Below are 27,915 nucleotides of genomic sequence, written 5' to 3' on the forward strand. Positions count from 1 at the left end.
AAAAAATATTTTGAACCAGATACTATTGGCCGCCCTGGGGGTCTGTGCAAATTCTTGTGGATTTTAGGTAAGCAATAAAACAAGGCCATTTTGCAACCTTCAACATTAAACTTTTTCTTAACATCTGACTGACAAAAATAACCCAATCTCATTCCCTTATTTATTAACTCCTTATACTCATCAATGGCTGTGTAATAAATTTCAGAATCAACAACCTTATATGTGTTAACATCACACAAATGTTTCATACACATATTAAAATATTCAGAAAAGTGCATGACTACTAGTTTGTTCCGCTTATCTGATGGTTTGAATACAAAATCATCCATCTTACTTAAAGTTAATAAAGCCTTCCACTCTTGAAAAGACATATTATAGTCTATATTAGACCTATTACTCATGAACTCTTTGTAAGACAATTCAGTAAAATAATTAACCAAACTAACAAACTGACATACCTCCCCATTTAAAACATCAGGCATGAAAGTGCTATGAGAAGGAACCTTGGAAGTATCAAAACTATAGTATGCATTATTGTCAGTGTCTGAAACACAGGAGAAAAAACTATCTAATGAGCTGTCTATACTATCCTCATCTGTTTCCAGAACAGAGCAAGTGTCTTTACTAAAAAAGTGTTTCAAGTGTAACTTCCTAGCGAAGGAAAAAACATCACTCTGTATATCATAAAGGCGAGTAACCACCGTAGGGACAAATTTAAGTCCCTTGTTTAAAACATGCATTTCTATTTCACTAAAAATATACTGAGAAAGATTTACAACATATTCAGTGGCATTTAACACAACATTAGTACTAGAAACAGTACAAACTTCAGCGTCTTCCCCGTTTGAATCCCCCCTGTCCAAAACGTTGCCCACCTGGGTTGGCTGACTGTTCCCATGTCCGTTTTTGTCCCTGTGCTGGAGGAATCGAGGATGAGGAGTTCCCCCAAAAAGTTTGTCGAAATCTTTCCCTCTGTTCAGCTGCTGGGAGACCTGGAAAATCGCCCTCATTCCATTCGTCTTCATGAGAGGTGTAGCCTCCTTCTGAGGCCGAGGAATTGAATGGTGGATTAACGGCATCGCCTGGATGAAACCTAACTTGCTTGCGACATTTAGAACGCTCAGTCCTGGATAGGAAAGCCTTGCTAGACTCGTAATCGCGTATGTCACGCAAAAGTTTTCCTTTCTTCCTATTAACCAAAGTGACCTCATATTCTTTTAATTTAGAATTAGTTTGTTTAAGGAAATCATCAAAAACGGACAACGGAACAGCATTGGTTAAATCAGAACAGAGTTTTTTGATGTTAGCACATAATTCTTTATGCTTCAACTGATCTCGTTCTATAAGTATGTGCAGCCATTCAGTCACACATTGGTGGGCAGCACTAACCCACCTTTTATGAAATAAAACCTCCGTGTCCAGATTTAAATCAAATGGACTTGAAGGGTCCTTAAACACTCTAAGTCCCCTAGGAGTAGTATCAGTCTCAACATATTTTTGTAGACCACATATATTATAATGGACTGAAGTTTCCTTCCACATTAATTTCTCCAGTTCATCAAATAATGATTTATGTTCTGTATTTAACGCCAAAGATATTTTTCTACCAACACCAGAAAAAGGATTGGTGGGTCTAGAGCGTCTATCTTCATCCCACTTTTCCCAAATACTATTCACTTCATTGGGAATTCTTTGTGGAACTTGTCTCTCACCTCTATCAGCTGGATTAGAGGAAGTAGTGGAATTAACAAGAAAATTGTCCAGGGACATTTGACTCCCTTCCATATTTTCTCTAAAAATCCGAGGCAGATGGAACTGTGGATCAGTAGGCATCAAACTGGAACAACAGGAACCAAACAGCAAACAGCAAAAAACAACGAAGAACCACTTCCACCAAAGGATTTATTGCACTGAAAAATACTTTCTCTGACATCTCGGCCAAAGCCTTCAAGGAGAATGAAATACTGGCATAGCATAACACTATATATACACACCTTCAATAAAATAATTAAACAATTAATCAATTTAAACAGCATCTTAACAAGATAAAGTTTTCCAATTGAGCTCCTCATTTAGCCCAAAGGGAAACATAGTTTATAATTTTAAAATATACACAGTTTCTTTCTGCACTAAAACAGTTTTGATGCTCATATTATTAAACAAAGATACACAAATTTGTTCCAATACTGTCCCCTTCAGACCATCACTACAACTGTTATGAACTTCTAAAAAGGGCATCCGTCTCACATTATTAATGCTTTACCTTATGGTGAAATGTTACATATTCATAGACTTTGTAATAATCCTGATATTTTTCATAAAGAAATGGGTTTTTTGGTTGAATCTTTTTTAATTCGGGGTTACAGCAAGGACATTTTGGAAAATAGTTTTACTAGACTAATGACAGGAGTTAAACCCATAGTTGAAAAATCTATCTCCCATAGGAACAACAGTATTATGGGGGGTAATATGATACAACAGCATAATGAAAGCGTAAATAAGGATCATATTTATTTTGTAACTACATTTGGCTGTTTTACTAAATATTTCTTGGACATTGTTAGTCGGTTTTGGCTTTACTTATGCTCTTTAAGGAATGTACAACAATGGTTGAATGCAAATATTAAGTTTTCTTACCGTAAAGGTAAAAATATAAAAAACTTTTTAGTAAAGGCTAAGTTTGTTATGCCTCCTTCAAAAATGTATGTTAAACCTGTTCGAGTAGGTACCTTTCCTTGTGGTAAGTGCAAGGCTTGCAAATATATTGTAACTAATTTTGAATTTATCAACAATGTTAGATTTGATAGCCATGTTTTTTTTAATTGCAATACTGTGGGTGTTGTATATGCTTTGCAATGTCCTTGTAATAAATTTTATATCGGGGAAACAAAGAGGGCATTCAAAACTAGATTTCTAGAACATGTTAGAGATATCAGGAATTGTAAGAAGGATAGTTCTGTGGCAATGCACTTTTTAGAAGTTCATAACAGTTGTAGTGATGGTCTGAAGGGTCAGTATTGGAACAAATTTGTGTATCTTTGTTTAATAATATGAGCATCAAAACTGTTTTAGTGCAGAAAGAAACTGTGTATATTTTAAAATTTAAAACTATGTTTCCCTTTGGGCTAAATGAGGAGCTCAATTGGAAAACTTTATCTTGTTAAGATGCTGTTTAAATTGATTAATTGTTTAATTATTTTATTGAAGGTGTGTATATATAGTGTTATGCTATGCCAGTATTTCATTCTCCTTGAAGGCTTTGGCCGAGACGTCAGAGAAAGTATTTTTCAGTGCAATAAATCCTTTGGTGGAAGTGGTTCTTCGTTGTTTTTTGCTGTTTGCTGTTTGGTTCCAGTTGTTCCAGTATTATACAATGCCTCCTCTAAAACGTGCACGCTGATTGGCCAGCCCAACCAGCGTGCCCGTTGTAAATCCCTCAATATACTAACGGAAAAAGGTCCGGTCACCCGGACTTTTTCCGTTAGTATAAAACACTGCCTTGCTATGTTAAAAGAGTTTAACATAGCGACACAGGTTTAAAAAAAGCAACGCAGATCTCCGTTGCTTTTTTTAAACCTGTCTCGCTATGTTAAATGAGTTTAACATAGCGAGACAGCTTTAAAATAAGCAACGGAGATCTCCGTTGCTTATTTTAAACTGTCTCTATGTTAAACCCATTCAACATAGCGAGACAGTAAAAGCAACAGAGATCTTGCGTTCTCCGTTGCTTTTGCCCACAGCTCTGATGTACTGCGTAGGCATGCGCAGTACATCAGAACTGCCGCGGAATACCAGACAGCTGCGGAAGGGCAGCAAGAGGCGATATACAATGCCATTATTTAAGAAAAGTAATTATTTCTTTTCTTAAATAATGTCATTATATAATAATAACCACTTCTGGGTGTGGGTAATGCTGGATTTACCCACGGTTGTCTTTGTTTGGTCCCTCGGGCTTCGCCCTCGGGACCAAACCACGCCAACCATGGGTAAATCCAGCATTACCCACACCCAGGCGTGGGTTATTGCTATAATAAACTACTTTGCAGTTGAGCCATGACAAAGGGCACATTATTATCCCAAGAACAGAAACCCAAAGGGGAGTGTTCCAGGGTGTTGCTTTCTCACTGCTGCCCTTTTGTCTAGCCCATTATGCTGTTTTGTTAACAGATTAGGATATTGTTGCAATTTAGCTCCCAGAAACCAACCTTGTTTAAAGATTTCTCATCTACATTTTGTGGATGGCTTAAAACTGCATAGTGCTGAACATGAGGATTTGAAAGCACAACTACAAACAGTTACATCTTTCACAGATAATATAAGATTCACATTTGGTCTTGAAATAATGTAATAATGCAGCATTTAAAATAGGAAAGCTGCAACACCAAGAAAACATTAACCTGGACAGGAATGTGGTATAAAGGAACTAGAGCAGGCGGGAGTGTATAAATATTTGGGTAAAGATGAAGGACTGATAATAAACATGAACAAATTAGAATAAAGTTCAATAAGAAACTAACACTGAAAACTTCCTTGACATCGAGGAATAAAAATCAAGCTATTAATTAATTTGTGCTTCCTGTTCTCATTTAAAGTTTTGAGGTGATTGATTGGTCACAAAAAAGTATTGCATCAGCAGGACAAGAAAACAAGAACTATATCAAATGATGTATAAAAGTCAGTGCATCAAAGATTATACATCCCTCACTCTGAAAGAAGTATGGGCCTCCTTAAAACTGATTACTTGTATAGATCTGCAATCATGGGACTACATACATACTGTATCTGCTAACCTCTTTAGATCCAAACATATTAAAAGTTTTAAAATGCGAGGAGGAGAAGAAGGCTAAGATGACTTCCTTGCTAAGTTTAATAAAATAATTTTGATATCAAGTGGCTGTGGAAATCTAACCAGATGTAGGCAAAAATCAGACAGCAACTGAATGTGACAAAAAAAGAACAAAAAATATAAGGACAATTATCAGATGATATGGAAAGAATATTGGAAATGCCATAAATATAGTGGCAAGTATAGAGATCTCTTGAAATAACCTCATATTAATTATGATTTTATGCAGGGATTGTTATGTAGAGGTACATTGACACCATAGGATGAAAATCGAATGATGGCATCAGAAGATAGTGGACCACATACATGATGGTCTGCAAAACCCATTGGAAAGGTGGGAGAACAGAAAATGCAGGTTCTGTAAAAAAAAGAACTGAAAACAGTCACAAAATCTTATTGCTGGGTGTGATACACTGATGGTAGAGGGCCTGTATACTGAAAGGCGTGATAATGTAGCAAGACTGTTGCACTGAAGATTGTGCAAGCACTACAATATCAATGTAGGTAAGAAGCACTGGAAACATGAACTACAAAGCATTACAGAGAATGATGAAATGTATGTCTTATGGAATAACCAGTTAACAACAGTTCAAAAAATAGATGCAAGAAAACCAGATAAAGTAGTCCATGAAAAAAGACAAAAGTAGCATCGATCATTGAAATGGCTACACCCGTTGATTACAATCAATTACGTTCTGACAGACACAGTCATAAAATTCCTAGATTTGTACGTAGAAATGAAAACAATGTGGAAGAAAGACAAGCAGACCATTCAAATACTAGTAGCAACAAGGGATATAATAAAAAAATGACTGACAGTCATACTTAGATATGCTACCGATACATGCAACCCCTTATGAATTACAGGAGGTAATTCTGGGTACAGTGTGGGTGCTGTGAAGAGTAGTTTTGGCTAACATCAAAGACTGAAACAATACTACTTTTATGAACTCTAATCATACTCTGATTTAGGAATGGGGGTCATTCTCATCATGGTATTAGAAACCCAAAGGACTTGTAGAAATTAAACTAAGAAAGACCACAATTTGAATTAATGCATTATACACTTCTCTTCAAATGACTACACTATCATACTATATAACCTACTTTCCACTGGCAAAAATATAACTCTTTATCAAAAATTCTCTGCATCATTTTACATTATTTCCTACTTTCTTATCTCCTGTCACCTTTTTTAAACTTATGTATGGGACTTGCTTTATTCCAGGTTACATTGCTAGATGTACATATCTTTGATACAAGAACTGTTTGACTTTGTAATATTACCTGTTTAACTCCTTTCTGATTCATAACATTTTTTTTTTGCAATTCTATGTTCATATAACTAGATGAAGTTTGAAAACATCAACCTATCTACTCACCTCACCTGAAGAAAATAAATACCTTATGCAGCACATCTACAGATGGATCTTTTTATTCATGACTTATTTGCATTAGTTTGCTGTGCAAGTCATAATTCTGTTACTGATAAACAACTTACATCAGTATACAATACATGCATTATGAAATTATGTTCTATGTTAAGATACTTGTTTAAACCTTAACACTCATTCATCAGTTGAAAACAACAAACGTATGACCCTCTACTCCTTTCCATAATTTTTCTTTTCTTGCATTTTTTGAGTGGTGCAACAGTATAGCCATTCGTATTGTTGTCTCACAGCTCTTGGTTTACCAGTTTGGTTCCTGGAAGGAGTATCTTTTGAGAGGAGTCCGCGTGTCTTCCCTTTGTTCATATGCCTTTCTCCATGTGTTATGGTTTTCTTACACATCTAAAAATATATCATTAGGAAGACTTTAGATCAGCTAAACTTGTTGTAGATGTGTTTGCTTTGCTTGTGTGTTGTTTGATTTTTTTGTGTGTTTACTTGTTTATTGTGTGTGCCTTGAGATGGGCCGATACCTCATTCAAGACTGGTTATAAGTGTAATCTGCATTGCTTACTAGGATAAGGTATGGATCCCCATGACTCTGAATATGATAAAGTAGATATCAGGAAATAAATGAAAGAGTGAATAATTGCACCTTATTTCTTAACTGATTTTAAATCTTCTCATTAGTGCACCACCTGAAATTTCTCCTACCTACACAAATTTCTCAAATGTGCACAAAAGTGACTTTTTCCCCGCAATCCTAAAATAGTAATCGTTTGCAACTGCTTTAAACCACTACTTCAGAAAACCCAAACACATGTCATGGTGCTATACTAGACATGAACTGAAGCCATAACATAACTAGCGTCTCTACATAAAGACTGAGACTTGATAATGCAAATCTTAAAACAACAAAACTTTAAATGTAATTCAACACAAGTAACATCAAAATTCAGAAATCGTAGCTACACATTTAAAACATTGTTTGCAGGAGAAAGCCCCTTCAGCCATAGCCTCACATGCCATTCATTAGACTGTTGTAGTACTAGGAAGAGGAATTATTCTGACATACAAAGGTGAGGGGGAGGCTGTGAGTGTGTGTGTGTGTGTGTGTGTGTGTGTGTGTGTGTGTGTGTGTGTGTGTGTGTGTGTGTGTGTGTGTGTGTGTGTGTGTATGCATATGTGAGAGAAAATAATTGGGAGGTGCTTTTGTCAGCTTGATGCATGGGCCACCAATAAGAAGTACCACAGAAAATTGCTGATGTGCACTCATACTAGTAAATGGTGATTCAGATACATGCAAATTAGTTGATAATGAGGTCTTTCCTTAGTTTGACTAACATGTCTGAATCACAGAAGGAGTCCCTTTTGGCTATAGATCTCACTACCTGTGATGCAGTTCTTTCTAAATCCATGGACTGATATTTTTGTAAACCCCACCCTGGATGAAGTAGTGGTCAATTTTTATATACAAGCCAAAATGGCTTCACAGTCGCACTTTCAGACTTGTTTTCTGTTATCATCAGTGAATATATATAGTTACAATTTCTGTTAACGAACTTGGTAAGAATTGAATTTGTTCACAATTTATCCCTTCTGCACTGAAAACTGATTACGTTATGAGCTATTATCCAAAAAGGACCAAGCTGATTGGTCAGCCCAACCAGTGTGCCCATTGTAAATCTGAGAATATACCAATGGAAAAAGGTCTGGCCACCTGGACTTTTTTCCATTAGTATATCTCATAAAATTTTTAGTTTTCTTTCTTTTTTTAAAAATAAGTTTACAAAACCGAAGACCTCAAATGAATGAGGGAGACAGCACAGAGAAAAATAGGAGGGTGTAATCAGGTACATTCTGGAAAACTAAAGAAATGTACCTGATTATCATTTTATTTTCTCTGTTCTGCCTCTCCCAATTGTTAAAAGTCACCCAGTTTCTCTTTTCTTAATAAATAAAAATAAAATAAAATAAAAGCAATGGAGAACTACCTTTCTTCATCTTCAACACAGCACTGATATACTGCATAAGTGTGGGAACACAAGTCCCATACACATGCACAGTACATCAGGAAGGCCATAGTATATCAGAGAAAACATGGAAGGGCACCACGGAGGCATTATACAAAGACATTATTTAAGAAAAGTAAGCATTTGTAGTGTGGTATATTGAAGATTTACCCATAGTTGGCTTTATTTGATCACTCGGGCTTCGTCCTCATGATTAAACCACACCAACTGTGAGTAACTTTTTAATATCCCACATCAACATCATCAGTTATTGCTATAGTATTTCATTTATTAAATGTGACTTTCAACCTCCTTCAGTTCTCAGCATTGCCTTAAAAAGGCTGTAGTGGTGCAGAGGTTAGCACTGTCACCTCACAGGAAGAGGTTCTTTGGTTCGATTCTCGACTAGAGCATTTTTGTGTGGAGTCTGCATGTCCTCCTTGTGGTTGAGTGAACTTTAAAGACATGCAGGTCAGCACGTGAGTGTTTGTGTGTACCTTTGGTGAAGGTTGGGTGCTGGGCTGGCAACTCAACACTGTAAAATTCACTGCCAATCAATAGTGGACCAGTGATCTGCTGTGGCAACCCCTAACTGGGAAGAGGCAAAATATATTTTAGCTGAAGCTGATGCTTGTATTTGAGTTATTTGCATTCACCTTTGGTTAGATTAAAGAATTTATCTCATAAATTGTGTGCATAAACTCAATAAGAAGGGCTGCTACCCAAACACAGAAAGTGTAAAAAATTTAATTTGCATTTGTTAAAACACATTTAATAAATTGAAGCATATAGGGAATCTATGTGCCAAAGTGAATGAATGAATAATTCAGATGATGACAAAGTTATTAAACGTTTAGTAAGTTTTAGTCCCTGTGATTCCATTACCCTTCCTTCCTTCCAGCATTTTTCTTACCCTCTCATTTTCTCTTTGTCTGTTATGAACTCCTACATATTTAAGGTAGCTTCAAGAAGTATGACCTTCAAAGTTTATAGTAATTGGTCTCAGGAGCTGCAGGTTTTGCATTTCCTGCAGCACCTTTGCTCAAATTGCACTGAAGCCTGTTTCTTCAATCTAAAGCCCAGAGGCCTCAGGTTTTATAATAACCTGAAGGCAGCAGACGTCGATTTGTCGAACTATTTATCACATCTTTTTACAAACTGAATGTGACTTTCCCTACAGTACAAGGAGGTCTGCTAATCATGGTCTATAAAACAAACTAAAGCTCATTAAGCTCATTAGATTTCAACTAATTAGATTAAATGCTAACAACAATTCAACAGCAAAATGAATCACATCTATAGACTTATGTGCTGAGTTTGCTTAATCTTATCAGTTATAAACATGCAAGGATGTAACAGAAGGTGTTTCTTTAAAATCTTGCATGCAGAATAAGTCATTAAAGAGAATGCTAAGTGAATACTAATATGCGTTTTGGTAACTTCATACTTGAGCTGTTAAAATGCTTAAAAATGTAAAGGAGAACTTAGCCTTGCATGACACAACTAATATTGCTGCTACAGGTAATGCTTATTCCAGTGGGGGATGTTGAGTCTAAAACCATTAGATGATGTGATTTTCATATTTCAACAAAGCTTCCTTGCTGAGAATTCAGTACACATCATCATTTATGGTAGTTATTTTCTCTGCATTTATAGCGAAAATGCTTTAATAGACTGAAATACATTTTAATTGATATGACACTCCCACCTAAATGCTGATTACTTTTATTTATACCCCAGAAAAAATAATCTGTTGTGAAATGCAATCTATCCATTTATCAGTATTTAATGTTTGTGCTCTGAACTGACCTTTGCACAAAATACCATCTTAATGTATGCCACTATTGCAGTTGAGGATAAATGTACAATAAACATAGTCATTATTAATATAGAAAGAATGGCAGAAATTGCTTAATTCTAATTTCTTCTGTTAATCCAAATATGAATATGAGTATGTAGCTATTTTTCAATACTTATGTTAAACAGACATTTTAATAGAATATTTCTCCACAAGTCCAATATCGCCACTAATACTAGAACAGTGATCTAAATATTCACTAACAGATAAATAAAACACAGTTGAGAAACTTGATTGTAACCTCATACCTCTCAAACCTCTTTGATAAATTCCCCTGCATGACTAAACAGTCCAAGTTGCTTAAATAATATAAATTAGATGACTGGATGGCATGCACACATTTTCTATAGGAATGTTTGGTATTTTCTAGGTGAAAAAAGGTGTTGCCTAAAGCAGGGTAGTGGCCAAGTGAGAATGGTCATAAGACACTGGCCTTACAATATCTAAGAATCCATAATCTGTGAATCTATAAACAGACTAGAGATTGTCTTTTCATAGTAACCTGGTGATATTGGTCTAGTTAACTACCTTGCCACAATCTCATAGTGGACAGGTAGAGTGAAAGGGCATCATAACCTGACCTATGAAATGAAGCTTGTCAGTGGTTTACTTCATTAACATTCTGTGACATATGAATGGCTTGGTGGCAAACCAGCGAACCTCTTTCTGTGAGTTGTCAATCCTATCTACTCTACCACTGTGTATAAAATATATGTACATTGTCAAATCATTTTGTGTGTGTCTGTAATTTGGGCATGTGTGTATGCCTGTAGCAGCATTGATATTTGAAGAAATCTGTACATTTTATAAGTAGAAGATGGCATCCATATGTATTTTTTCTACATTACATGAAGAAGGTGAGGTTTGTAAATTAACTATTACGGCCAGAGAAAGTCAGGAAGCATTACAATATCATCAGTCTTGGCCACGCTGTGTATTTTAACATTAGTGTGCATCTGATTCAGTCTCTTATCATTTTTCAGAACTTCATATATCTACATTTTATTTAAGGCACTGCGCTTTGTTTTTAGATACTGGAGTTTTGCCATTCCTCTGGGAAACATTATTGCTTTTTTAATGACTGTGATTAGATGAAGGTTGTTTTGTCTTTCACAGATTAGACCAAAGTTAATTGTTATAAAAGTTGGTATACTTACTAATGCAAATGAATATTAACATGTCCTTTAATGCAGTCATGAAGCTCAGGAGGTAACTGCTAGACAAACATGTGAAATACCTTTTTATTATTAAAATCATGGACGCACTCTCCTACAGACACTCTGAAGCAATTTAATATACCTGAAACAGCAAAATCCACATTTCCTGATTACACAGCCTTTCCTTAGTTTCTTTATTCTTGACGTTTTTCCCCCTATTATGTCTGGCCATTGCATTTGTTCTCTACTGTCATTAAAGCATTTTCTGCATACTTGTGCTGGTATTGTGTTTATGGCTGTTATTACTTACAAATTAGCTATTTCTTTCCTTCTTAGGAAATAGTTTTATTTATTTGTTTAGTTAGTTAGTTAGTTAGTTAGTTAGTTAGTTAGTTAGTTAGTTAGTTAGTTAGTTAGTTAGTTAGTTAGTTATTGTATTTGTTTACAGGGAAAGTCCACTGTGCCTAAAAGAGACCATTTTCAGTGGAGGCCCAGGAAGAAAATCTCCGACAAGAACATAGATACAGAAAAAAGTAATCAATTGGTACAGAAGTAGAAACAGTGTTAAACATAGTGATTACAGTAATTTATACAGAATATATAGAAAAAAACAGGAATTTAGTTGGTTTGATTACAGTGATATATACAGAATATATGCATAAAAGTAGGAATTTAGTTGGTTGCCAGATGAATTCAATCAGAGAGGTATAAACAGAGATATATTAATCAGCATTATTGTACCAATGTCAACGTGATGAAAAAATAATAATTATGGAGAAAATATCATCAGTCAGCAGCAGCAAAAAACAAAGGAGTTTAGTTATCATGCAAGGAGAAGGAAGAGGTTAGGTTACAGAGCAGGTACATAGCCAGGAAGGGTTGTTATAGAGCAGGTACAGAGCCAGGAAGGATTGTTATAGAGCAGGTACACAGCCAGGAAGGGTTGTTATAGAGCAGGTACAGAGCCAGGAAGGATTGTTATAGAGCAGGTACACAGCCAGGAAGGATTGTTATAGAGCAGGTACAGAGCCAGGAAGGATTGTTATAGAGCAGGTACAGAGCCAGGGAGTGTTGTTATACAGTAGGTACATAGCCAGGAAGAGTTGTTATAGAGCAGGTACAGAGCCAGGAAAGGTTGTTATAGAGCAGGTACAGAGCCAAGAAGGGTTGTTATAGAGTAAGTACATAGCCAGGAAGAGTTGTTATAGAGCAGGTACAGAGCCAGGAAGGGTTGTTATAGAGCAGGTACAGAGCCAGGAAGGGTTGTTATAGAGTAGGTACATAGCCAGGAAGAGTTGTTATAGAGCAGGTACAGAGCCAGGAAGGGTTGTTATAGAGCAGGTACAGAGCCAGGAAGGGTTGTTATAGAGCAGGTACATAGCTAGGAAGAGTCAAGATGATTTTTCAGTATTTGTTTGAAGGTGGTGGTGGTGCCTGTGTTTCGTACAGAAGGTGGAAGTGAGTTCTATAGTTTGGCGATGGTGAAGGAGTTGAGGAGTTGACCAGCAGGTAAGGTGGGTTTTCTACTTTTAGAAGTAGATGATTTTCAGACCTTAGGTGCCTGCTTGGTTGGTATTTGGCAAGTAGTGACAAGAGACCAGGACAGTCTGTGGGTCTGTAAATTATTTTGTGTGCTGTAGTTAGTTGGTTGGGTGAATGAGAGGTGGTGGGGGAGTTCCAGCCAGCCTAATTGTTTCAGTGAGCTACAGTGGTGGGACGAGAGTTTGTACTTAGTAGCAAATTTGGCTATTCTTTTGTAACACATATTAAGTTTGGATTTTGTAGAATTTCAGATATTAGTGAGGAAAGGGGTGCCTAAAGGAGAGAGGCTAATAAAAAGGTGGTTGCAAGGGTTTGTCTAGTAGAGAGGTTAAGAAAGTGTTGGTGCCTGTAGAGCGTATTGAGCTTTTGGTGTGTTTTTATGTTATTGTTTATGTGTAGTTCAAAGTTAAGGTTTTCATCTATAATGCTTAGTAGTTTAGTGTGTAGGACAACTTTTATAGTGGTATTATCTTGGGCTTGTATAGAGGAGTTTTTTTTTTATCTAGGGGAGTGGTTTTCTTAGGGGTAAACAGTACTAGTTTAATTTTTTTTCAGATTTGGGGCAAGATGAATGTTCAGCATTCAAGATTCAGTAGAGGTGAGGGCATTCTGCATGATTTACTGGAGTAATTAATGTATGTATCATAAGCACAAACACAATATAAACTAGATAATTGACTAGTATGACAACATGCTGAAGTACAAACCTTAGAAATGCAGTTTCTATAAGGAGGTAATGACAGCCCTACGTTTTGATTCCACATGTTTGATCAATACTCAGAACATGAAACTGAACAAATTGCTACCATCCAGTCATGGCTACCAGACTTGGAGAAGTTTGAGAAGTTGAGTGTTATGTTTTTCTCATTTTTCCCTCTTCACTGAGATTGTGCAGTCTTGAAGATACTGTATATGTGTGGATAGACCAAAAGACAGACAGACAGATATTAGTAGAATCAGGGGATACAGTGAAACTTGCTCATCTGCAAAACAAAAAAAAAATTGTGTTTTGCAACCTTGGGGAGCATTAATGTTTTTTTTGTAGTGAACTCCCAATGCTTTCAGTATTTTGGGGTCAAATAAGCACATGATCACAAGCTGATTAAATGATATGCAGTTATTCCTAATGTCCCCAGAAATAATATCTATTTTTAATGTAAGCTGTTTGCTACATATTTCACTGCATAGGGCCTGTGTCCATTTTTCTTGTATACCCTTACTTTATTATAAGACTGTCAGTGCAAAAAAAAAATATTTTCTTACTTCGGTGAATTATGTTTCTTAATTCAAGAACTACTTATAGTAAATATTACCAGAATTAAAGATATAATGTTCTATATACTTAATATTTTTAACATAATAATGTTTATCCTGCTAAACAATGTTAGTAGTATAATGAAAGGCAGACACATAAGTAACATTTTTTATAGTAGTCATATACAGGTTAAATTAAGGTGAATAGTTATTCACTATTCACATTACCACACAAATGTCTGTGACCTATATTAAATAATGAATGTACATCACTGGTGTTTATATGATAGCACCATACATAGCAAGTAGTGTTAATAATGATAGAAACAGTTTACTGGAGAAGTGAAGTGGAAAAATCATCATACACTTTTCTTTGTGATTGTTTACACAAGTAGGATATGTGCATATGTAATAAAAATATACATCCCAATTATATTGGTATTAGACTGATCCTCTGCCTGTACTAACAAAATGGTAAATCTCTTTTGTTACATGTGGGCCCTTTTGTGCTTTGTTACACAGGTGATTGAGTAAGCCATGAAGACAGCTCAGATAAAGGTGTTACAACTGTGAAATATTTGTGTGTTAGGGCACTGAAGCATGGGATGGCTTGGACAAAGACTATAGGAAGCTTGTGAAAACTAAGTTAAGACAGTACAACGACATGGGTATGGATAGAAGCAGCTATATAAAAATGCATGCATATGAAGTACATACCAAGGCTAGAAAATATTATTTGATAAAGGGGAGAGAATATACAAATGTTAATTGTAGACAGTTATACAATAATCATTTGGTCTGAGAATATCAGAATAGGGGAAGATAGCAGTGAAGGGAAAAAAGATCTGAATAGATATGAAACAAAATAAGATATACTGTAATGCTAAATGTTATTATTTGAACGTGATGTCTATAAATAAATTATAGAGCAAGAAAATGACAAATGTATTGTACCTGACAATAAATCTTGGCAAGAGCCAGAGAGGAAAAGGTCATGAATATCGTATTAAAACAAATGAGAAGTGATCTGTGGTAGCATTTTAATTGTGGCAGTCAGGAAACAGAGATGTCAGTAAAAGCTTCAAGGTGACAAACATTAATAGAAGAATCAATAGTGTCAAAAGAAGCATTACAGTCAAGGAGAGAGAAACAGAACTGAAAAGTCTTTCAAATTCAGGATCAATAACCACATCTGTGGTGTAGCATCTATGGAGTACAGGAAAATATAGATACAATGTCAAGTAAGAAATGAAATTACTGAACTGAGTTTGGAGTGAAAGTTACAAAGGACACTGATTTACATTATTTTAATGACACAAGTACTTAATTTGCAGCATAATCTCAAAATGAGGCATTGTGTTTACAAGTAACATTTTACTATAAACAATTAATGAGATTTTAGCCTAGCAGATATACATATTCTATCTACTCTGAGCTTATACCATCTTAAATTAAAACCACTAAAACTGATTTAAATTAATTAATTTATTAAAAAGACACAATGGAAAAAAAACAAAAATAATAAAATCAGCAAGGACACCACCAACAAAACTGTAAATTGGTTTATTCAAAAAGAAAACTGACTGCTTTCATATTTACATTTAAAGAGACTTCATCAGAGTGAATTCTGGTGAAACCTAATGCGTTAAATACACACAACCCACCAATGAGAGGTACAATGATGTAATTAATTGTTTAATCATGTTAAATCAGATTAAATCATTGCACTACAAGACCACAGGAAAAACAGGCAAAAGATGTGCGAACTCAAACAGCAAGTAGAACAGTTCACTAAGATGCTAACGATACTGCAGTATGAAAAAGTTGGTGGTATCCTTGCTAATTTTATTAATTTATTAAAAAGATTTTGCACAATAAGAACTTGCAAATGCATTCTTATTAAACACAGAAGCAATTGTACTTCTTACCAGGCTGAGTAAGAAAAAGTGATAGTTATTTACTTGTCTGATGCCAAGATCCATCAGGTAATGCATGCACTGAAGTCCTTGAACAAGTACCAGTATGATAATGTCAGAGTTCATGTCAGTGCAAATAACTTGAGATCTACTTCCACTGACTATATGGAGAGAGACATGATGGAGCTCTCAGACTATGTGTCTAAGGCAGGTTTGAGCCTAGCTCTGAGCAGCAGTTTATTGCCATAGTTTTTGCAGTCATTTGAAGAGTCCAGTATTTGCCTGCCTGGGAGGATATGGATGACAGAAAATGTTGCTTCACCAGGTATGGCCTGAATCTGTCTAGGGCTTTGATTATTAGCAAAGACATTATCCACTCCCCATAGTGCACTCTTAGGCAATGTCAATCTGACTAAACCTACCAATGTAATGAAACAAGCAATGGAAAATATGAAAGTGTTACTGATCAATATTAGTAGCCTGAACAAGGAAATCTGCTCCCTACAAGTCTTTCTCAGCCTGGAGGATGCTGACATCTGTGTAGTGACTGAGACATGGTTTAAAACAACAAAGACCACTCCAGCTGTGCAGGGCTATAATGCCTTCCACACATTTAGACAAGCTGCTGTGTAGGAGGGGAAAAAAGGAGGAGATGTTTCAATCTTCATCCAAAACAGACTCATATCAAGGCAACCCACCAACTATACTGTTCAATCTCAACCATCATGCAGTTTTTGTACCAAATGAATGGAGAACTGCTCCAGCTATTTCCCTGCATATAGAATTACCTTCTTCAGGCCCAGGACATTCCAGATATGTCTGACCAGCCTCATATGCAAATCCATGGAAAGGCTTTTCATGAAACTAATTAATAACAGACCCTGTAAATATTGTACCCATCTCAGTCTGGATTTGTCAAAGGCAGGTCATGTTTACTAAACTGGTGGATGATTTGGAAAATTTCACCAAAGCAATGGATTATAGTAAAATGGTTTATTCTGCATAACTCAACCTAGTCAAAGCTTTTGACACAATCTCCCACTCAGGCATAGTAGAAAAACTAAATAAACTGGGAATAAACCCCTGTGTCACCCATTAGATTGCCTACTGGCTCACAAATAGGATGCATGAAATCAAAACGGGAAGTTACCTCCACAAAGAGACCAGGTACCAGTGGAATCCACCAGGGATCTGTGATGGGACCTCTCCTGTTTGGCATCTACTTCTCTGAAGGAAAAGATGATAACAAAGGGCTCTGGCATACTAAGTTTGCCTATGACTGCAACCAAGGAGCAGTCATTGAATCCCTGAGTGATTTAGCCATCTAGCATAAAGGTCTGTCCCAAATAAATAACTGGTGCCAAAATCATGGACTAAAAGTAAATGACAAAAAATGCACTATTGTATCCTTTGGGAAGTCATCTATCCCAGGAAACAGTGACATTGATAATGCAGGTCTATATAACATAGTCAAAGATTCAAAAGAGTGAATGCTCTTACCTCGACTGCAAAATGCCAAAACCAGAGAATGCGGAACAGCCGGAACAGCGTTTTCTTTCCCAGGGGAAAAAAATTGCTGGGCCATTGTTGGGACTTTGCCATTTCTTCCACTGTTGTGCGATCTTATAGCTGGTATATTGAAGTAGGGGGGTTATGGGGCACAGCCCCCCACATTGGGGGGGTGGGGGTAAAGCCCCCCCAAACTTTATTTTGTCTTTGGATTTTTTTTTTGGAGCAGCGATTCCGCTGTTATGGAAGTTCAACATTCTGTGGTTTTGGTATTTTGCAGTCGATTTAAGAGCATTCGCTCTTTTGACACTTCAACTGCATAATATACACCCAATAATGCATCCATTAAAGTTGATCCAATTGCTCGGAATTTGGGAACTTATGTGGACAATGATCTATAGAACAACATGTGTCCATTGTTGTAAGAAAGCCCTTCTCCACTACACAACTTATAAACAAAGTGATTGTGTCTAAACTAGGGATGTCAGTGTCCCTATTTACATAGCCCTCATTACGACACTCATTGAGTATAATGCCCTTTGGAATTCTTCCACTTCCTCTTCTTTTGAACATTATCACACAATGAAGCATTCTAGAGATCATACAGATTTTTTAATTGTAAAAGTCATACTGCACACAGATGATAGGATTTATACATAGGTATATAGAAAGGAGTGTTACAGGAACAATTTATTGCACAGAACAAGCATGCATCCCCAGCATATTTTTGATAACATTGTAAAAGGTCAAGGTATGAGAATATCCAGACTGAGCGCAGAACAAGGGGGGTTTCTACATGAGTTAAAGGAGCTGGAGGACAGGTTGATTGAAAGAGGGCATAAAGAAGATAAAGTAGCTACTATTTTAACACAAGTGTATGATCTTAGAAATACAGTAGCAAGGCCCTATTTCTCAGATAAAGTATCAGGTTATCAAAAGAAAACCAAAAACTGGAATACAATGCAGTTAGAATGCCAGTAATGCACACAAGTAATGTTATACCTGTCTTGGACATTAGCAAGAAGTTCTGGCCAATCCTAACAGTGGACCCAGAGATTAGAGACATAGTAGGATCTAAACCAGTATTTTTGTATAAGAACATGAAAAATATAAAAAGAATGCTGTGCTATTCAAGGGAGGACACTTTGCATAACTCAGGGAACAGTTTGAAAAATACTAAGACTTGCTATAGATGTAACTATTGCAAATGTATTGATACAACTGGGAAATAAGTCATCCAGACTACCATACGACTTTTTGGTTTAGGACTGAGAGTACCTGTAATACAGAACATATATGGCATATTGCCAGGCATGCAGTATATTTTACATAGGCAAGCCAAACAGAAAAATTAAAAACAGAACAAGGGAACATTTATATGACATCCAACATCAAGTAAAAACTAATGCACTTGCCAAACATATTATGAGTAGTGAAGGCTTGCATAGTTTTACGTTTATGATTATAGACAGAACCAAGATAGATGATAGGATGGGTGACATTAAAAATAGAACTGAGGTAAATGAGACAAAATGGATCATTAGATTAAGAGCAGATTCTGATAAGGGACTAACTGATAAAGTCCTTTTAAAACCTATGTTTAGAGCAAGACCATTAAGGATAAGAACATAGTAACTAGTATTAACACATCTATACACAAAATATATATATATAGGTTTTTATGGGTTTGGAACTTTTTATGTATGTTCACGTTTTTATGAAGGTATAAGTGTTTATAAATTCATTATGTTATTTTATCTTTATTTAATTGATGTTAATTGATTTAGAAGTTTAATAGAGGTCACTATTTAAATGAGTGTTAGTGGGTAGTTGTTAAACATCTGAGGAAGCAGTTAAATTACTGTGAAAGCACTCATGTGTGTTATTGTTCAATAAAATACTTCGACTTGGAAGTCTGACATTCGTTTTGCCTTGTTCTGTGTTTAAATACAGTTTTCCCAGCAAATCTAATCCAATGTGTAGATAACTCAATGCAAAGTGTGGTCTATACAGATATTTCAGTGGTGACACAGACCATTCCTTTGCAAAAAAAAAAAAAAAAAAAACTTAAAAACTGGCTTAAACAGTCTAAATTACACCTAAATTATTATAATTATTAATAATTGTATATAAATTATTATACAACTGAACTAGTGTTATTTTTATATCCAGCCTAACAATAAAACTACTGTGACTTAATTTTATCAGCCAGCAATGCTAGAATAATAACTGACCATTGATTAAAATGTAATCAACTTATTCAACGTGCAGTTCAAGAAACCAGCTTTAAGCTAGGACCTCTTTATGAAGGTAAACCTTTACTAATAGAATATGCACATAGGATAAGGCTGGCCTTAGCAGCAATCTGGCACTCTTCAACTTTATGATGAGGAGCAAAAAAAAAAATAGGAAAAAGACACGGATGCTAACTGTATTAGCAACCAGTCTGCATCTGATGATTGTGCCTAACACGTTGTGCCCATGGACACTGCCATCTTCCCCCTATCCAAGCCATACTTCTTCTTGTGGACAACCAAGGCACAGCCATACTTCTCAACTTATTTACTCAAGAATTTAAACAACAACAAAAATAATGGGGAACAAATGTCAGAAATCAGAGACTTTTTAAATATTACTCATATTCACTGAAAGATGTAATAGAATAACAGGCTTTGCAGCAACATGCATTTTTGGAACAATATGAAGTATAAAAGTCAGGCATTATTGAATGATTGCAATTTTTTCCATTGCATATTCAAAGTGAAGATCTTTTTTTTAGGGTTGTGATTACCACGTGCTTATGGTGCAGGGCTGCAGCTTACTTTTCAATGTCTTAGTAGAACAATTCTGGAAAAAGCCAAACATAATGGGGGTAAAGGCATCAAATTAGGAAAAGTTGACAGAACAACATGTTTTGCATTGGTATGTATTTTGAGAGGAATATGAAGTCTGAAACAGAACTTTCATTAATTATTTAGTAAATTAGATCCTCCGTGATTTGCCAGAATACCACACATTTTTTTGAGGAACAGACCAAAAGTATGAGGCAAAAATCCCTGAGAAATTCTAGACAGCTGAGATGTATGGAGTGCAGTACCGTCATTTATTGAAATAACAGCATCTGTTAATGAAGTGCCAGTAATTTAAGAAACATTGATATTATATTTCTGATCCTGGCTGAAGCATTGAAGCATTCCGTGTGGGACAAGCTTATAGCAACAAGATGCTTGTTACATTTGTAGCCAACAGCCTACAACAGCTTCAATTAGAAGACCTCTTTTTTTTTGTTTTTTTTTTTTTTTTTTTTTTTTTTTGTGGTCTTCAAAGTGAAGACTTATTTTTTGTTTTCTTTCACCTACTGTTCTGACAAGTGCAGGTACTCCTATAAGAAGAGGACACTATTACATTATTACACCCAATTAGAACAAAAGGCTTAAGGCTTGGCCTGTATTGGACCATAGCTTAGACCTATCTGCTCTCTTGTCTCTTGTATCCCTCATCCTTATTTAGTAACCTACAGTCCTCTCAGCTAGCCAAACCAATTTATTCTTATAATAAATCTGCAAAGTTTGCATATAACCACATTAACCAAGCACAGGATTATCTTCAGTGAGTTAACTAGTTGAAGGTCACTTTTCTACCAGCCTACACTTATCATAAGACCACCTACAATATCTTCCACATTAAGACATATGTCCTGCCACTGGAAATTTATTAAAACAGTACACACCCCACACAGTGACATAAAACATGAATAAATGCCAATAAAACTTAGTAAGGAATACTTTAGAAGACTTAAATTAATTCACTAAACAGTGGTGACATGTAGCAACAAAATCCAAGCTATAAACCAATTTGCTTTTCCTATCCTAACTTACATTTTTGGAGTGATTGACTGGCCCCAAAATGTGTTGGCTAGATTAGATAGGAAAACAAGAAAGGTGCTTCATGCTCACCAAGTGATTTATAAAAATCAGCGTACACCAAGATTATATATTCCTTGTTCTGAAGGAAGTCTAATGAAGGTACTTAGTGAAAGCGCTTACCGAAGCTAATTAAACGTGATCTATTTTCATATATTTTATGTCAGCAGTTGCTTATTTTTTTGCCAGGTTTGTGGACTGCGCTCAAATTGTTATTTATTGTGACTCATATTTAAGTAAGGTGTGTGTAGGGGGCAAAGCCCCCCTACATGAGTGGGTTAAGATTAGTGTGGTTTGTTTACATGGTGGTGTTGGACAACTTACTGTTTTCCTGGTGCTAGTTTTCGCTGTTTTGTATGTTCTGTGTACTGGTATGTTCTGTTCTTTCATCCTGGGTTTCTGGGCTTCAGTTTTCTGGTGAGGTGATCTAATGAAGTAGATCTGTTACCAATCCATGTAATCCCCTATGAATTGCAGAAGGAGTCATTACTGGGCACATTGAAGATGCTGTGAAGAGCACCTTTGACTGACATTAAAGTTTGAAACAATACTTATTTTATGACCTTTAATCATACTTTGACTTAGGAATGGAGTCCATTCTCATCATAGTATTAGGAAACCCAACAGATTTGGAGAAATAAAAAAAATGACTGTCTATAGTCTTATGCATTTAGATAAATTGTGAAACCAAAGTCCAAAAGAAATCAGAAATATGCCATCCCATCTCCAATTGAAACTTTCATTGCAAAAACTTTCCGTCAATAAAATGGTTAAGTCCTTGTAACAACTCATCTGCATTTTAAAATCTCAGTGAAAACATACCTGCCAACAAAATGGTCCTTCCCTTGTACTAAGTTTACTTTATGGCATCAAACTGCAAATTGTCATATTTGACTAAAATGATTTCTTGCTTACAGTTTTCAAGTACATTTTAACTCTTTGGATAAAATATGCAGTCCGCTCATTTGCTGTCAGTAAACTAAAACTGAAATGTGATTATATTCATACATTTTAAAATAAATGCACAGCAACACCCACGAAACCTTGGCACAGCACACTAGTCCCAAAGCAAAGTACACAATGCAGAAAAAGGTGTACTTTAATAACTTTAAGTGTAATGGCCTATTGGGAGAGGGAGTTTGTGTTAAATAATCTAGTGTATAAAGATGTTATTCAATTTTATACTAGATTTTTAGATGATATATTTATCCTCTTCCGTGGTAATATAGTAGATCTGGATAATATGTTAATTATGTTTAACTCTAGTACTACCTTTCTGAGGTTTACATCAAATTTTGATGTGAACAGAATCCCTTATTTAGATATTGATTTAAGGAAAGATTATCATGAGAAAGTGTATGTCTCAAAGATTTATCGGAAGGAGACTTACTCAAATATGTTCCTTCACTACTCTAGTTGCCACCCTACCTTCCAGAAGAAATCAGTAGTGAAGGGTCAAGTTGTGAGAGCTGCAAGGATGGTTACTAAGGATACGGATTTTGAGGATGAATGTGAACTCCTATTTTCTTATTTTTTGCAGAGAGGATATCCAAGACATTTGGTTTTGGAAATATTTAATGAAGTTAAACATAAAAGAACTATTGGAGTGTACACCCCTATTTTGAATAATAGTGGATTGAGTAGGGTTTTGCCTAGGAGAGAGAATGAATTGTTTAACCCTTATAGCTTTGTTTGCACCTTCAATGTGGATGCACATAAGATAGTAAACATTATTGTAAAAAACTGGGACATTTTGTTGAGAGATAGTAAATTTAGGAGTAGTTTTCCACCATTACCAAAAGTGGTTTATAGACGTGGTTTCAATTTACGAACTATCCTTGAATCCAAGTTAAAACCACGGACATACAAAGAAGGCATGTATAAATGCAATATGTGCCGTTACTGCCGGTATATTGATACTGGTAATCAATTTACTATTGGGGACAGGAAGTACTTTTCCAATGGTAGATACAATTGTAGCAGCAGACAGGTTGTCTACCTAGCCAAATGCACTTTATGCCCAGCTTTCTATATAGGTAAAACCGATAGAAAGCTGGGGGAGAGAATTTATAAACATATATATTGTATTAATAAAAATAAACTAGAAAATGCATTGGCCAAGCATATTAATGAAAATGAGGGACACCAGTTTAATTTTAGAGTTATAGACCAACTGAGGAGTGATGGGAGGGGTGGCCCAGAGTCATTAAAATTAGAAAGGAATAAACTCCTTTGGCAATTAAGGTTGAACGCATGCCAATACCCTGGAATTAATGAAATGTGCAATATTATGTGTATTTTGAGATTAAAAAATTTGACTAGATAGGTATAATTAGTTGATATACGGTTTTTATTGATAATTATTATTATTTACTATTTAATACTAATTATTATTATTATCAGCTATTACCTATATCAGAATAAATTAATTTTATGAGTATCAATATTATATTTCATACATTTATACATTTTTATGTTTTAATCAATACTATATAATTAGTGGTTGTTTTTAATATTGATGTTTCAACTATTAATGTATTTGTTATTTACAGGATGATTAGGAAGTATATGTGAATATATTTATCATTCTAATATTGTTTTTATGGTGGAATTTATTCATTCCTTTTAGTAGAATTTATAAATACATTATGCTACATGTACATATATGGGTGTAGGTATACATATATGCATTTTAAACATAAGCATATTATGTGTATGTTTATTTTATCCATTTTATTTATTATGTATATTAATGTATAACATATTGTATATATTTTCTACCTTAGGGTAATTGCCCCTATTTATTTGATATAGAATGAATTCTTTATTTTATTGATATAGAATGAAATCTTTATTAAATTAGGTATAGATTTATAATATTTTAAAATTATGGGTATAATATGATGTTTTTTACTGACTTGTGTCTCTTGGAGAGTGTTTCTTGAAGAACTGTGTTGAACGTTGGTTTTTATAAACTCATTTTCATATTAGGTCATACTTTCTGAATATATTCAATGGTATTTATGTTGTATGGCTTTAAAACCTTAATTTACCCTAATTAATTTAATTTATTTACCATGTGACTAATTTAATAGTATATTTAAGCAACCTGTTTCAACATCAGTTTGTGAATTTTTCTGAAGAAGTTGAACTATTTGTGTTAACGAAAAGTGGATTATATTGTTGTACACTTAAAGTTATTAAAGTACACCTTTTTCTGCATTGTGTACTTTGCTTTGGGACTAGTGTGCTGTGCCAAGGTTTCGTGGGTGTTGCTGTGCAGTTTTTGCGTTTTTATACAAGTTTGTCCTATTTTAAAATAAATGACATAGCCTGTTCCAAAAGGGAAAAAAAAAGGTAGCTTCAACAGCAAAAAGGGTGAGAATTATGGTGTCGGCGACATTGTGTGTGTGAAACTAACCAAACTAATTATGGCTTTAGACCTTTGCCTTGGGAATCCCCAAAGATAATGGCAAATGGTTTAATAACACTGGATGACAATGATGAACATAAAGAGTTTTTTTCATGGGATTCACAAGAAGAACCAGTCAAATCACCACGGAGCGATAGAGAGAGACAGAGGCAGAGGAAGGGGCTAATCCTGATGAACCAAGTAGACAATGAAGGTACTGTTTCTGTTTTAGAGGCTTTGAAATTTACAGTCATAGTCATTTGCAGATCTAGCCATTATTTTGGGAGCTTTTTTTAAAAGGTTTTAATTTGGTTCCTTCCACAAAATGGAAATTATTATTGAATTGGAAACGTATACTAGAAAATTTAACCTTAAAATATTCTGCTAGAACAAAGGTGTCAATAAGCAGATCATTGGACCAGCCCTAAGGAAGTGTATATTTAATTCAGCATTAGCGCCATCCCTCTTATTATTTGAGGGGCTTTCTGAGCATTCTATTAGTAAACTAGGTTTGAATAACTTTATATGCTATCAGAACTTATCTAAAAATGAAAGGGCTTTATTGAAGGAATTAAGTACTGTTAGGAGCATATATATTACAAAGCCTGACAAAAGTGGAAAGCTGTTATTATGGATAGTTTTACATACTCCAAAAAATATGTTGGATTATTTAAATGATGACAACTATTTTACAACTGCTTCTGTGAATGAGGTTGAGTATTGACTATGGGAATATTGATATCTCGTTGGATGACTTAGTACTGGAACGTGGTCTTTGTGAATGAGGTTGAGTATTAACTACGGGAATACTGATATGTCATTGAATGACTTAGTACTGGAACGTGGTCTTTGTGAATGAGGTTGAGTATTGACTACGGGAATACTGATATCTCGTTAGATGCCTTAGTACTGGATCATGGTCTTTGTGAATGAGGTTGAGTATTGACTACGGGAATACTGATATCTCGTTGGATGACTTAGTACTGGAAAGTGGTCTTCCTTCCCAAATTTTAAACTACATTCATGTACCAAAATCTTTAACTCCATCCATTTTTGAGATCCATAAGATCTACAAATCAGTTGATGATCCCTTTGAGGTCAATTGTTACCACAGGTGAATCAAAAATAGAGTTCATTGATACATGTCTGGATTACAGAATTATAAGGCTTTTTAGTGATAAACCATACAATTTAAAAATACACTAGCAGAATTCCATGTTGTGTATTTAAACAAGATTGTTTTTTTATTTATGTAAATGTTAAGGAATTGTTTTTGGTGATCCCGCATGATATTGGGATAGACCGGTTCTTTCAAGCACTGGCATGTGACTGAGATTTGATAAGTGATGCTATTATTTTTTTATTTCCCTGATTTATATAACTTTTATGAACAACTATGTTTATTTTAAGGAAGAATATTATATACAGAAAAAGGGGTAGCCATGGGTGCAGCAGCTGGGCCTCTATTTGGCAAGATTATATTATGGTTGTGGGAAAAGGGTTTTGTCTTTTCTTCACCCTACCAGTCCTATAATTACATATATTTAAGATAATTTGATGATATTTTTTATCAGTTGGACTGGTAATGAAGAACAACTTCTTTAGTGTTATAGTTACATCACTGATTTTTTTGTACTTCGCTAGAGAAATCTCTCTCTCTTCCTGTTTATGTACCAAGTGGTACACTGGGCAACAAGAATCTTTCAGCACTCATTGTTTCTGTAGGAGTTACAGGTTTTACAGGCTCAGATTGCTAGCGCAAGGCCCAACCCTCCTCAGAGGATGCACCACACACACTTGCATGGGCACACTCACACCTGGGGCCAATTTAGAGTGTCCAATCCACCTACTGCATGTCATTGGAATGTGTGAGAAAACCAGAGCACCCGGAGGAAACCCACACAAATGCAGGGAGGATATGTAGGCACCACACAGAAGGCACCCCAGCCAAGAATTGAAGCAGAGAACCTCTTGCTGTGAGGTGACAATGCTAACCACTACACCACTGTGCCACCATTAAAGAAATAGCCACTGATAAAATTATTTTTGGGGAGGATGTAAAATTAATAGCAAATAAAAAATGAGGGTAAGTATGAATCCACCATTTATAGAAAAGTGCCATATTTTAACATTTCTTACACTACAGTAGTCATCATCATGCTTGGCAAAAGGAAACATTTAATAAAAGGTCAGTTGATGAGGTTATCAAGATTAGCTTCTGTAGAAGACCTTTTTATTAAGGAACTTTAGGTGTTTAAAAACATGTTCCTTAAAAGAAAATACCCTGAAATGTTGGTGAATTGCACCATTGACAAGATTATTTGGGGGATAATGGTAAAGTTTAAGCCATTTGAGATCCAGATAGTATGGAGTTATCAAAAGGGGTTTCTAATCAATGTAAAAGAGCAATGGTTCTGACCTATACAAATAAAACCTGTTACATAGCAAACATTTTAAACAGAAACTGGAAATGGTATTTGATTATTTTGGTCTACTCAACAAACTAGGCAAAACAAATAGGATAGTATTTTGGTCTACTCAACACACTAGGCAAAATATGTAGGGTAGTGTACAAAAGAGGTAGGAACCTAAAAAAAAACGTATGATTGGTTTTCTATAGCACTTGCCATTTGTACTACCATGATTAAGTTATTTGTATATATTTAATAGATTTCATTTATCAAACATTTAACAAAATTAAATGTTTTTAATTTGTGTTAACAGTTATTGTGGTAATTATGACCTTTGAATTTTTCTTGAACATTTTTAAAGGGAAGGATATTACTTTGAATTTATTCTGAATAAGTCCCAGTTATATGTGGAATGAAAGTTCTTAATATATATACAATAAAGCAGCTTCCTTACACAGCCCAGTGTTTTTAATTTATTTATTTATTGGTTACTGTAAAATAATGCAGAATATTTTACAGATGCATGTAAACTTAACTTGCTGTATGTATATACTTTATGGTGATTCCTTTTTAAATTATATATGCCTCACTGCTGTATTGAATATTTTTGTTATTAACACATTCTAACTAGCAGTAAAACAGAATGTAATTGCAAATTTCCTCCGTGGGCCTCTACTGAGAAAG

This window comes from Protopterus annectens, chromosome 12.part0, assembly GCF_019279795.1.
Source record: "Protopterus annectens isolate FY-2018-M chromosome 12.part0, PAN1.0, whole genome shotgun sequence".
Taxonomy (NCBI): domain Eukaryota; kingdom Metazoa; phylum Chordata; order Ceratodontiformes; family Protopteridae; genus Protopterus; species Protopterus annectens.